The sequence below is a fragment of the Salmo trutta genome, chromosome 12, assembly GCF_901001165.1.
Source record: "Salmo trutta chromosome 12, fSalTru1.1, whole genome shotgun sequence".
Taxonomy (NCBI): Eukaryota; Metazoa; Chordata; class Actinopteri; order Salmoniformes; family Salmonidae; genus Salmo; species Salmo trutta.
In genome coordinates, this window is record NC_042968.1 from 11,568,383 (window position 1) to 11,583,374 (window position 14,992).

Below are 14,992 nucleotides of genomic sequence, written 5' to 3' on the forward strand. Positions count from 1 at the left end.
TAAGATGCTCACAATGGTTTAATTCCAGTTGATTAATTTCCTGGGGATTAAAGGGCTGGTGAAACCTCATTACACCACAGGCAGTTTGATGAATTGCCTAATCCAGCATGCCCCTGTGAAATACATGTTGTACTGCCTCTTATGAGGTGTCCCAGGCTGACCTCAATAGACCAATTTTATTCCACAAATCCAAAACTGAATTAAATGCTGCCGGTAATCATTATTCCAGTGACAGCATCTGCCCAATGATGGAATTTAAAACAAATCTGGTGTTGAGTACAGACTGGCAAAATACTGTATTTAGGTCAACATTTGACTGGGAGAATGGACTGTAATTATATGTGAAATGGGTTTTGTTGAATATAATGTTTTTACAAACACTTATTTTATCCAGAAACAACCTAGGATCGATCGTTTCTTGTATTTCAGTGTTTTGTGTGTGGGGGGGAAGGGAATGTGTTGTGTTGAGGCGTTACTTCCCCCCCCCCCCCCTCTGTTTATTCCCTGCAGGACTTGTTGCTAGTGAATGACTTGAGCTTATAACATATCTGTAATTTCTGCATTAGGCAAAAGTTCCTTGTTTCGAATACCTGAGCCGACAAGGGGAAACATCTGTCTGTGCCCTTCAGCAAGGCACTTAACCCTAATTTGCTCCAGTGTATGTGACAAAACATATATTTTTTTAAGCGATAGGAATGTCAAGAATAGGTCTGTACACTGGATATTGGAAATGAACAAGGTCCAGGTGGGTTTTCATTCTGTCAAAACTTAGGAACCAATTATTTGTAGGACCGCTCACTGCCCAGGAAACGTGTGGTTTTGTATTGAGAACTATACAGGGGATTATTATAGATTTTCCTCAACGTTTCAGTGACATGCTAGAGATGTCAAACAGAATGGGTGGAGAAAGAAACTGCAGGGCTTTTGTGACAAACGTTTTATCTTCAATAAAAGAGTAGAATTCAAAGAGGACCAAAACGAGAGCTCTGGGCTGTGGAGGACAGTAGAAGGTGCTGTTTGAAGTGGTGTCCTTTATAAATAGTGAGTGTCTACAGGAACGAGCAGTGACCATCATTCTGGGGGAGAGAGAAGGGTCTGTCTTGTCATCAAACTACTGTGGGACCAGTGCTTTGTCATATGAGGGGCAGATAGCCGACAGGCTGCCTTTCAGCCTCACTTTATTTATCTCAAACTTTTGTCCAAATACACAATCACCATCAGTAGCTCCCCTCCCTCTTAGCTTTTATGTTAAAAATACATTTTCTAACAACGGAGTATTATGAATGGTTTGATAGGCCTAAATGGCTGCATTCACACAGGCAGCCCAACTCTGACCTTTTGCCCAATAAATGGCAAAATAGCCGATCAGATTGATCAAAAAAACAATTTTTGACAATAGCAGTTTGTTTGTTAATGAATACTCTTCCAGTCTTTAAATGAGAAGTTTGAGACTTCTTTGTCTTCTTATGATACATTTTTTACATTTGCTATGAGAATAAGAATTCGGATTATTTTAATTAAGTATGACTTCCAGTTGGCAGTTAGCTGTGTCAGGGAACTTCCACCTCTCCCCATGACTTTGTCATGCCTGCAATTCTCCTGGTGTCCCTCCCATTGCCATTTCCACTGAATATATTGTAAGGAAGGGAAACGTGTATCATACACTGTGTGTGTGTGGTTGTGTGTGCGTGCATGTATGTGTGATATATTATGTAGCTAGCTAAAGGTAATGTCGGCCTATTACTTATGAAAATATAAAAAAAAGCACTATCACTAGGCTGTTTAAAATCAAGTAAAATTCAATATAATTGTAGGCTAACTCTGTAAGCCGCCCTGCACAATCAATGAACCAACTGTATAGCCTAGGCCTATACGTTCCCCCTCAGACTCATGCATAGAAAGTTTGGAGCATAGCATAATGTAACAGTCCATTCAGTATGCATAAAAATACAGTCCACATTCAAAGCATTCAAATTTTGGAGTATATGCTAGACCAATTATGTCCAAAGACATCTTAAATAATTAAAAAATATATATTTCTGCCAATGCTTAATATGCGGTAGGCTATGTATTGTAACGGCACAATCATTTTAATTCAGTTTTTGTTTTCGTGCTTGGGCTCATATATATGCCTATGTGAATGCATAAGCTCTAATATGCTTATGGGTGTTTTGAATGAATTTTACTGCGGTCATAACTCATGACCACCAGTGTGGCGGTAATTTGGTCACCGCAGCAGCTCGACCTGTGTGTGTGTGGAGAGAAGGAAACGGGACCTCAAATGGATTTGTGACAGAAAATGGAAATCTTTGCTCACAACCCGTGGCACCTAAATCTGTTCTGAACATGATGGAGGCTGGCCAGGGGTATTGAAGGGCACAGAAAGTAATCTGAGGGAAGGCAGTTAAAAAAAACTAGGCTGTTCAGATGAAGCAAAGGGAAAAGAAAGGGGAAAACTATAGAAATAGTCATATTTCTGTGGGGAAAGTCTGACTTCTGATATAGAACAGAATACTGTCGAACAAATAATTTTGAAGATGGCGTGAGTCTGAATGCACTCTTGTGCGTGTGTAGCCGTTTTCAAATCTGTGATGCATTGTGGGTAAATTGTAACTGACTGACTGATTTACAAATAATAACGAGCAGTTATTTACGATGCAAGGTTTGATGGATCAGTCAGTCCGCAGTCGCCTGCAATGTCAGCTGCAATGTCGAACAAGCCCCGTGTGTGTGTGTGCGCATATGTGATTGCTTGTTTACATTCACACACATGTTCATTTGGTAATCATCTTGGCCAAGGAGCCAAACAGCTTTAGGACAGTTTCAGACAGGTTTGATCATTTGGGAATGTGCCTCTTTAGGGCAACTAGTGGGTCGAACATTAAATCCTTTGGAGCGGCTAATTGCAACTGTATGAGTGAAGATCGTTTAAAATAGCCAGCCATCAGCACAATGGATATATGGGGTTTTAGCTGAGGTCCCTGTGAAATAAATAAAAGGAAGTTGAGGAGGCGTGTAGGAGGACTGTTTTTCGTCTATTTCCATTATAGTTCTCCAGTGTCAGCAGACTATAACCAGGCTAGTTCCGATCGATACATACTAACATTGACATTTTTGGAATTGATACATCTGTGACTGTATGCTGACAGCATGACAATGATAATCATGAGGTACTCTGTTGGGAGTGAGGATGTGCTCTTATGTGGTTGTTGTGCTACAGGGCAGCTTCAAAATGGAAAGTAAAGGTCTATGCTGCAGACAGATACCCGTAGTACTATTTCATCTCTTGTGTTTCACATTTTGCTTACTGACAAAGTTTAGCCTAGCGCAAGTTCTCAAAATATGTTTTCTTTCCCTGCCAGTCAAGCTCTTGGCATAAAATTACCACTATGTGCTCAGAACACAATCAATGGACAAACTAGGACCAAAAGCTTTGTTTTACCGAATAAAGTTTGTCCTCAACTGATCTACCAGCCACCATCTGTGGAGCAATTGGCTTCAGCTAAACCTCACATTTGGCATGGCACAACAGCTAGCATGAAATGGGGCCAATGGCTTTGACGTGCGTGAGAGGTAGATTTGACTGAGAAGAAAATGTGTAGAAGCTATTCATATAAGCTTATTCATTTGCCATCACACATGCCTTTCTTTACCTGATCAGTAAAAAAGGAAAGCCAATGTGGTTGGAGACAGCTCTGTTTGAGGAGAGAGAAGTGTGTTAGATCTGTCACAGATGGCAGACAATTATCCGTAGGCCAAAATGGATGGCTTGAGCCCTTAAAAGTTCTGTGTAGAAAGCTTTATTTGAAATCCTTTATCGGAAGCAGGCTATTATTGTCACTCTCAAGAATAGACCACCTCTGATCGGAGAGAGCTAATGAATTCTTTTAAAACGTGAAGTAGACCGGATCTTTACAGAAAATCCATGACGCTGTAACTAAGTTAGATATTTAGCTGGTTAGATGCAGCAGTTAATTGTGATCCATAAAGTCCCTACCCTCAGACAGTAGTAAGGCTACAGAGAATTGCTGCTAACACCAAAAGCTTTCATCCATATACATTCACTTGCTTTATCTCTTTTAGTTGCCCCTTTTCTACTTTGTTGGGAGTCAGGGGGGCAGAATCAGTGTGTGCATTCTTCAGAGTGTGTCGAACCCAGACCCTGCTGCGGAGGCAGATCGATGGAGTCTTGGTGGGTCATCCGCCACAGTTTGCTTGCTTTAATGACTGCAATATCTCATACCATCTGTCATCCTCAACAGGCCCAGGTGGGGGGTCCCACTCAATTGGGCTGGATTAAAGACAGGTAATTGTCAACTCTTGCTACGGTGCCCCTTGCCAGCCTATTTCTGATACCACTGATAGGGCAGGCATCATCTATTTTCTTGCACCGATGTCTTAAAGCTAATATCAAGAGACTGTTTTGAAGTTGAAGTTCTCTTCAACTACACGAAAGCAGTGAACTTCATCATACATTTTTTTCCCCCAGCTACCCTTTTTACCAAAAAATGTTGATGGTCTCTATTGACTTTTATCTTTCAGGTTCTTTGTCAGTTTCATTAGCATTGTGAGAATTTTACTTGGGCCTACATGGAAAAACAATAAACCTTGAATATTTCATATTTGTTGTTGGAGTAAAATAGTGGACAAAGTTATAATCCCCAACCCAAATCTTAGTTTTGTATAGGCTACTAGTCTTTATGGCTAGCAACAGCATGAAAAATGAATTAAACCTGGTATCTCCGCAACACCCAAACACAGATGGAATCACTGATACAATAGCTTCCACCAGAGGCTTTTGTATTTTTTGGTCTAAAAGAGTAACAGTGAACAAATTGTAGAGAACACAAAGACTGTGTGTGTGTTACCCATTTACGGAAAGCAGGTCAAGACACATCAGTGTATATCAAGAGTAATGATTCCCTTGCCCCTGCACTGCTGAATGTTTCTCACACTGTACGCAGGAGAGGAGTGTTGCAGAAAATCGGCTCATACATCAACTTAGAGATGCACCATGGCTCCACGGTGTAGAGGAAAGAAATGGGTTAGTTGAAGTCCATCTACAGAGAAAACAGACACAGATATACCACTAAAAAAACAAGGACAAAAAAATAACCAGATATGTATAGATACTGATGTAAACTCAGCAAAAAAAGATAACGTCCCTTTTTCAGGACCCTGTCTTTCAAAGATAATTCGTAAAAATCCAAATAACTTCACAGATCTTCATTGTAAAGGGTTTAAACACTATTTCCCATGCTTGTTCAATGAACCATAAACAATTAATGATCATGCACCTGTGGAAATGTCGTTAAGACACTAACAGCATACAAACAGTAGGCAATTAAGGTCACAGTTACGAAAACTAAGGACATTAAAGAGGCCTTTCTACTGACTCTGAAAAGCACCAAAACAAAAATGCCCAGGGTCCCTGCTCATCTGCGTGAACATGCCTAAGGCATGCTGCAAGGAGGCATGAGGACTGCAGATGGGCAATAAATTGCAATAAATTGCAATGTCCGTACTGTGAGATGCCTATGACAGCGCTACAGGGAGACAGGACGGACAGCTGATTGTCCTCGCAGTGGCATACCATGTGTAACAAGACCACCACAGGATCGGTACATCCGAACATCACACCTGCGGGACAGGTACAGGATGCCAACAACAATTGCCCGAGTTACACCAGGAACGCCCAATCCCTCCATCAGTGCTCAGACTGTCCACAATAGGCTGAGAGAGGCTGGACTGAGGGCTTGTAGGCCTGTTGTAAGGCAGGTCCTCACCAGACATCACCGGCAACAATGTTGCCTATGGGCACAAACCCACCGTCGCTGGACCAGACAGGAGTGGCAAAAAGTGCTCTTCACTGATGAGTCGCGGTTTTGTTTCACCAGGGGTGTTGGTCGGATTCACATTTATCGTCGAAGGAATGAGTGTTACACTGAGGCCTGTACCCTGGAGCGGGATCGATTTGGAGGTCGAGGGTCCGTCATGGTCTGGGGCGGTGAGTCACACCATCATCGGACTGAGCTTGTTGTCATTGCAGGCAATCTCAACGCTGTGCGTTACAGGGAAGACATCCTCCTCCCGCATGTGGTACCCTTCCTGCTGGCTCATCCTGACATGACCCTCCAGCATGACAATGCCACCAGCCAGACTGCTCGTTCTGTGCGTGATTTCCTGCAAGACAGGAATGTCAGTGTTCTGCCATGGCCAGCGAAGAGCACGGATCTCAATCCCATTGAGCACGTCTGGGACCTGTTGGATTGGAGGGTGAGGGCTAGGGCCATTCGCCCCAGAAATGTCTGGGAACTTTCAGGTGCCTTAGTGGAAGAGTGGGGTAACATCCCACAGCAAGAACTGGCAAATCTGGTACAGTCCATGAGGAGGAGATGCAATGCACCACTTAATGCAGCTGGTTGCCACACCAGATACTGACTGTTACTTTTGATTTTGACACCCCCTTTGTTCAGGGACACATTATTCCCTTTCTGTTAGTCACATGTCTGTGGAACTTGTTCAGTTTATGTCTCAGTTGTTGAAACTTGTTATGTTCATACAAATATTTACACATGTTAAGTTTGCTGAAAATAAACTCAGTTGACAGTGAGAGGATGTTTATTTTTTTGCTGAGTTTCTATGCAACATTAAAAATAGACACTGTCGTAGATAGTACTCCAACAGGGCATTTCTCTCTGTCTCTGATTGTTACAGATTGTTACTCTGCATGAAAATCTCTTCCTACTGTTATATCTCTCGTTTTCTCCCCAGGCTGTGATGAGTACAAGCCAATCTGCTGTTTTCAAGTGTCAGGCAGACCTGTAGTGGGCATTGGTTATTGGTTAGGTCCCCTACCACTTTCTTATTTAAGGGTCATAAAACCACCACAACCTTCTGAGCTGACATGGCTCTCTCCGTTCAACTCTGCTGCCCAGCAGTACTGCCAAAAAGCAATGCCAATTGTTGTCACAAGTGAGGAATAAACTGGCCGTATAATTGCCATAATAGGGACGAGAGGGCAGCTTTTCTACAAAAGGGCTCCGGTCTCCCTCATAGCACTGATTGCTGTACATGTATCAACACGCCTTGAGCTGAATGCAAATACTCTCCCTGAGAACGCTAATACTCATCACTATTCAGCCCCATGTCAGGTCCCTCATTGTCACATTAGAATCCATTTTGTACTTATTATCCTTCAGTATGTAAATCCGGTCGAGGCAATTACGGGCTTCAGATGGATCATTTGACAAATAGTGCATAGGTTTTTTGTTTTGTTTGCTAATTGCTTGCATGAGTGTGCTGACTTTTTCTTGCAGAGGGGATTTGAATGACTCTGTGTGTGTCCTCCCCTCGGAGTCTCATTACTGTTGACGGAGGATGGGTTTATGCATCCCATGGACGGCAGGAGGGGACTTACATACAGCAGGCTCAACACAAAAAACGATCTGGGAAACTGTCTAGTCAGAGTCCACAGAAAACCTGCCATTCAACTCCCTTATGCAGTCGGTGATATTGGTTGTGTATCAAATAAATGCACCATGAGGATAACAAATAGTGAACAAATAGGATAACCCTCACAAGCATCCTCGTGTGAAAGCCCCGTCTCTTTCTGCTGATGTTCCTAGTTCAACAGTGCTGGCTCTGGAAATCTTAAGGACTCACTCACTCACACACACACACACACACACACACACACACACACACACACACACACACACACACACACACACACACACACACACACACACACACACACACACACACACACACACACACACCAATCATCCCCTATTTCCTGAACAAGACAAGGTGGACCCGTGCCTGACATCTACTTAACCATTCCACCTGTCTCTCCTGGCCTCCAGTTAAGCCGTGCTTGGTGCCTCTTGTCCTGCAGAGTTTATTAAAGGGTCAGTGAGGATCGGCTCCCTGTGTGACTGTTTGTCTGTGTCTGACTCTGAACATTTACATTCATTACCCTCAAAGCATGCATGTCCACCGTGATACAGACTTTTGTCTGACCCTCTGTCGCCGCTGGTTACCACCCTATCCCCTGAACACTGCCCCCATCATGACTTCTGCACAATCTAGCCTTTCCAGGAAAAAGATATTCGACCAATTTAACCAATTTATTTCAATGGCTTTGTATTTTTTTCTCTCTGTGTTAAGAAATCAAACACTTGTGTTTCAACCTCATCCTCATCCTCAACATCACCATGTCAACAGCTATAGGGAAATGTAATAGCCATTCCATCTACAAACATGTCTCAAAGGGCAATGGTCTCCTTTGATGTCACAATAACAGGGTTGCCTTTGAATACGTCTCTATCCGCGTCTGCTAAATATGGCTTAGTAAAGCAGAGGAGGTGGGATAGATGGGAAACAGGCCGGCACCGGTGTTGAGGGGAGGTTGAATCATGCAGTTCCTCCACGTCCCCTTCCATCCTCTCACAGCCTGTGGCTCTGTCTTTCTGCTGTTTGATGTGGATCTCCTCCACTGGTGTAAGCAGAGGGCTGGTGGAACATCAGGCTCCCTGTGCAAGCTAGAGAACCCCCACAGAGCTGCTAACTCTCCTCGGTGAACACAGTGAGGAGAGGAGGGAAAAGATTAACAGAGAATATTAGACCAAGAAAATATAGAATGGAAGGAAAAGAGAGAATGCAAGATACTGTGTGAGACTGAAGATGAGACAGTAGTGGGTAAAACAGTAAGGATAAGAAAAAGTTAGGATATTTTATAAAGGTTGACAAGTAGATGTCCTAACTGGTCCGTACAACTGGTAACCCCAGTCAAGTGAACAAGTCATTTTTATTAGGGAGGTTTTATTAATTGGGCAAAGCTCTGACTTCATGATCAAGAGCCTTGGTTTATGGAACATTTTTGTGAGGGCAATTTTGTCCCTCTCCAACTTGATCTTCTTCTCTCTCTTCCTCTCTCCATCAAATAAAAATAATCTCAGGCTTCGTCTTAACAGCAGGGGCAATGTCACATTGAATTTAACTTGGTAGGCTATTTAATCACAGCCAAATCTAAATTGACAGTGCCGGCTTTCTTGGCGCAAACAATATTGGAACTGATTTGCCCTTAGGAAAAGAAGAGAACAGGTAAAAAAAATAGGAATGCTTAATAAAACAAAACAATTGTTTTTGCTGCCCTCTAAGTTTAAAGTCTTTAGATCTCACTGAAAACAGTATTTCATTTACAAAGGACTATGTCGTTAATTAATTCATTAAATACCGCTGGCATTGAACGACTCCTCTGAGGACTTTGTGAAACGATACTGTCAGCCCCTCCAAGACCCCCCCCCCCACCTCCCCCCACCATCCTTCATCTAGCTTAGGGTTTAGACTTGGAAGACTTGTGGGAACGATCCCATCTGTGTGGTGTGTGTGTGTGCGTGTCTGTGCATGTCCGTGTGTGTGCATGTTCATGTTAGTAGTGATTGTTTTCTCATCCCTGCATATCGCTCTCTGGCTTAGATAATCAGTGTGTGAGAGGGATAAAGATGTTTAATCAGCTAAGACTCATTACTCACTGGGATGTAATTGGGAATTACAGGGGAGAGAAAGACTCACCAGGCTGTGTTTAAGTCTAGACTGAGAAGAAAGTGTGTTGTTTACCGATGGTCTACAGAAGTGGGATCTTAATTTGATCACCCTGTTGCAGGAGAATTTTACTGCAATGCAGGAAATGTAAAACTTAATTTCTACTTTGACATTTCAGACTTGATTTTCCCTTACGAAAAATGTATCAACCCCTTCAAAAATGTCCATTCATTATAATCCACATAATAATTCACATTTAATGTTGCTGAAGGATTTTTGTTGTTGTTGCTGTAGCAATCTGGCCCAAATTAAGATCCTACATCTGTAGGTGAACATGGGCATGCAGCTTACTCTTTATTATGCAGTCAACTAAGGTGGTGCCGACAGAGGGCCACCTCGCTTCTAGTCCTTAGGAAACTTTGCAGTATTTTGTTTTTATGTATTATTTCTTACATTGTTAGCTCAGAAAATGTTAAGTGTTATTACATACAGCCAGAAATAACTATTGGATATCAGTGCGATGTCAACTTATCATCACTACGACCAGGAATGCGACCTTCCCGAAGCGGATCCTTTGTCCGAACCACCCAGGGCATCTGAACCGATTCCAGAGGCTGACCCAAAACAACGTCGCCGCAGAGGAGGAAGACGGAGCGGCCTTCTGGTCAGACTTTGGAGGCGCGCACACCACCCACTGCTTCCGAGTATATTACTCGCTAATGTCCAGTCTCTAGATAACAAGGTAGACAAAATTAGGGCAAGGGTTGCTTTCCAGAGAGACTTCAGGGATTGTAACATACTCTGTTTCACGGAAACATGGCTCTCGCGGGATATGCTGTCAGAGTCAGTACAGCCACCGGGATTCTTTGTGTGTCGCACTGACAGAAATAAACAAGAAGAAGGGCGGGGGTGTATGTTTTATGATTAACGACTCATGGTGTAATTGTAACAACATACAGGAAGTCCTTTTGTTCACCTGAACTAGAAATCCTCACAATCAAATACTGAGCGTATTATCTCCCAAGAGAATTCTCTTTGGTTATTGTCACAGCCATGAATATCCCCCCTCAAGCCAATACCACGACGGCCCTCAAGGAACTTCACTGGACTTTATGCAAACGAAACCATATATCCTGAGGCTGCATTTATTGTAGCTGGGGATTTTAACAAAGCACATTTGAGAACAAGGCTACCTAAACTCTATCAGCATATTGATTTTAGCGCTCGCGCTGGCAAAACACTGGATCACTGCTACTCTAACTTCTGTGATGCGTACAAGGCCCTCCCCCGCCCTCCTTTTGGCAAATCTGACCACGACTTAATTTTGCTCCTCCCTTCCTTTAGGCAGAAACTCAAACAGGATGATTAGGACTATTCAATGCTGGTCTGACCAATCGGAATCCATGCTTCAAGATTGTTTTGATCATGTGGACTGGGACATGTTCCAGGTAGCCACAGAGAATAATAGCGATTTATACGTTGATTTGGTGAGTGAGTTTACAATGAAGTGCATAGGACATGTTGTACCCACTGTGACTATTAAAACTTACCCTAACCAGAAAGGTGACTGGGAATTTGGCCGAATAAAACAGTGTAGTTATTCCCTCCGCGAGGCATTCAAACAAGCGAAATGTCAGTATAGAGACAAAGGGGAGTCGCAATTCAATGGCTCAGACACGAGACGTATGTGGCAGGGTCTACAGACAATCACGGGCTACAAAAAGAAAACCAGCCACGTTACGGACACCGACGTCTTGCTTCCAGACAAACTAAACACCTTCTTTACCTGCTTTGAGGATAATACAGTGCCACCAACGCGGCCCGCTACCAAGGACTGTGTGCTCTCCTTCTCCATGGTCGACTTGAGTAAGACATTTAAACGTGTTAACCCTCGCAAGGCTACCGGCCCAGATGGCATCCCTAGCCGCATCCTCAGAGCACGCGCAGACCAGCTGGCTGGTGTGTTTATAAACATATTCAATCTCTCCCTATCCCAGTCTGCTGTCCCCCGGTGCTTCAAGATGGCCACCATTGTTCCTGTACCGGAGAAGGCAAAGATAACTGAACTAAATGACTATCGCCCCGTAGTACTCACTTCTGTTATCATGAAGAGCTTTAAGGATCATATCACCTCTACCTTACCTATCACCCTAGACCCACTTGAATTTGCTTACTGCCCCAATAGGTCCACAGACGATGCAATCGCCATCACACTCCCCTATCCCATCTGGACAAGAGGAATACCTATGTAAGAATGCTGTTCATTGACTACAGCTCAGCATTCAACACCATAGTACCCTCCAAGCTCATCATTAAGCTTGAGGCCTTGGGTCTCAACCCCGCCCTGTGCATTTGGGTCCTGGACTTCCTGACGGGCCGCCCCCAGGTGGTGAAGGTAGGAAACAACATCTCCACTTCGCTGATCCTCAACACTGGGACTCCACAAGGGTGTGTGCTCAGCCCCCTCCTGTACTCCCTGTTCACCCATGACTGCATGGCCATGCACGCCTCCAACTCAATCATCAAGTTTGCAGACGACACAACAGTAGTAGACTTGATTACCAACAACGACGAGACAGCCTATAGGGAGGAGGTGAGGGCACTCGGAGTGGGGAGTCAGGAAAACAGCCTCTCTCTCAACATCAACAAAACAAAGGAGATGGACTTCAGGAAACAGCAGAGGGAGCACCCCCCTATCCACATCAACGGGACAACAGTGGAGAAGGTGGAAAGTTAAGTTCCTCGGCATGCACAACACATCACCGGGGGCAAACTACTTGGCCTCTAGGACACCTACAGCAGCCGATATCACAGGAAGGGCAAAAAGATAATCAAGGACAACAACCACCCAAGCCACTGCCTGTTCACCCCGCTATCATCCAGAAGGCAAGGTCAGTACAGGCGCATCAAAGCTGGGACCGAGAGACTGAAAAACAGCTTCTATTTCAAGGCCATCAGACTGTTAAACAACCATCACTAACACAGAAAGGCTGCTGCCAACATACAGACTTGAAATCATTGACCACTTTAATAAATGGATCACTAGTCACTTTAATAAGGCCACTTTAATAATGTTTACATATCTTGCATTACTCATCTCATATGTATATACCGTATTTGTCCTATGCCTCTCGGTCATTGCTCATCCATATACTTATATGTATATATTCTTATTCCATTCCTTTACTTACATTTGTGTGTATTAGGTAGTTGTTGTGGAATTGTTAGATATTACGTGTTAGATATTACTGCACTGTCGGAACTAGAAGCTCAAGCATTTCATTACACTTGCAATAACATCTGCTAACCATGTGTATGTGACCAATAACATTTGATTTGATTTGAACTCCTCTACACACCCACAGTGTTTGTTGATCATGGAAGCCATGGCACATGGCATATTTATTCCTATTTCAGGGGCATATCACCTGTATCAGTCATATACTAAATCAAAGTGTTTCATTATCACAACTACTGAGGGCAAATTAGATACCTTCTGAGGTTATTTCCATAGACCAAAAAGCCTTGTTATTCATAGCAATCAGAAGTGGATGTGTCATCCTGCATATATCAATAGAAAATAATCATTCTAAGGGTTTCGAATCCCCAGAACAAACTTCCATATGTCCCATTTACAATGGACAGTTAAGTAATGAAATATCTTTCAGAGTCAGCATGAACAGACCCCAGCCATTCACAATGCATTCAGGGTATTGTGTACACAAGTGAGAAAAAAAGGCACTGTGAATAGACTGGGATGGCTGTTGGTTTGCCCTGCTTCTAATTCTTATTTCTCCAGAAGTCCATTTTCAGCAAAATCAGTTATTCAAGATCCATAGTCAGGGGGGTGAGCTAAGGCGTATGAGTTCACAGCATTATGTAGTGCATATAAGATTCACATTTAATGTCACTTTGTATGAGCATACCTATGGATCAGTCTGTCCATCATTACCAGCCAAGTAAATATTAGAATTAAAAGCACACTCTAATTGTCTCTGCCATAGTTATTTTTGTGTTCAAAAAAGATTTGTTCTCAGGGAGTCTATTCTCTTTTATTTAAGTAATTTCTACTAAATGTGTGAATTCTGTTTCATCCAAATGTTGCCACAGCAACATGATATAATGATGTGTGTGTGAGAAAATTAGAATCGAATAAGGTGGCTTTAACTGATTAATGCTCTGGCACGTGTTAGAGAGAGAAGTGCAAATAATAACGTAAGAAACTCTTCAGTGAACTTCGAGGCATCTCAATTGGGGCAATCTAGGTGTTAGAAATCCGTTTTTAGAAAGTTCAAAAGTAAAGAAATAAGCCACATTAAGATGAAAATCTAATTAAGAAGTGAACAGATGTTGCTTTTCATGGACTGACTTCCAATTGTCAGTCTGATTTACACATTAAAATCCAGACTGGGACCAGGTTGTCCAGCTCCTTCCATGGGCAGGGGAGTTCAGAACTTGTTATGTAGCTATCCAGGCCCATCCCATCCCTTTCCTCCCAGCCATTAAACTCTCGGAGTGAAAGATTGCATCTCTACACGCCTCCATCTGTTCTTCCACTCATTCTCCTCAGGGAATGTGCTCAGGACACCAGAGGCTCCGTGCTCTCCTGCTCATCCAGCCGTCTCCATCACAAGATGGCTCCTTTGCAGCTCCGCTGAGGAGGACACACGTTCCTTATGGAGATTTCTCCAATCATGATGCCGTTCCTAATGGAGGGGTTGGACAAGGCTTTACACCTGTTGGACAGGCTTTGTCCATTTGACGGGGGTCCGTCAGGGCCCCTCGGTCCTATCCTAATGAATATGCAATACGGAGAGTTAGCCAGTCAATCAGACCCTCAGTGACTCCTGGTTGCAGTGGCGCTTGTGGCTCTTTAGAGCCTCAGATTAATTCCACTTGTCATGTAGCATATTGGGTTTGTTTTCTTCCAACACTCTTTGTTTTCTTTTCTGATTCCGCCCATTCATAACAATTACAGCGCATTCGTCCCTTTTGTCACGAGAGGCGGCCCCTCACAAATTACCGATGGATGGTTAGGCTACTGCTGCTGCAGTGTTGAGCAACAAACCTGATAAAGAGGGAATAACTCCCTGAGGAAGTTCCCTCCTCGCTGTGGAACATAAACAGGCGGGGAGAGGGGAGGCTGCTCTTCTGTACTAGGCTTTGGTTAAACAACCTTTTACAGAATATCTCAGAGGCACAGAGTGCAGAGCACTCTGAATGCTCAGAAAAGTGCACTCTGAATTACCCAAACTAAAATCTGCAGACCCAGAGCGTGAAGACGCATAAACAAGCTGCCATCTGTGGGCCGCAGTGACCCATTACGCTCTGCCAGATGCACAGAAACAGCTGGTTTGAGTTGTTGTCACACAGATGAAGTTCCCCAGCCATAGCATTTTCATCTCCGAGAATTATACATATGAATAAGGCTGCCACATGAATG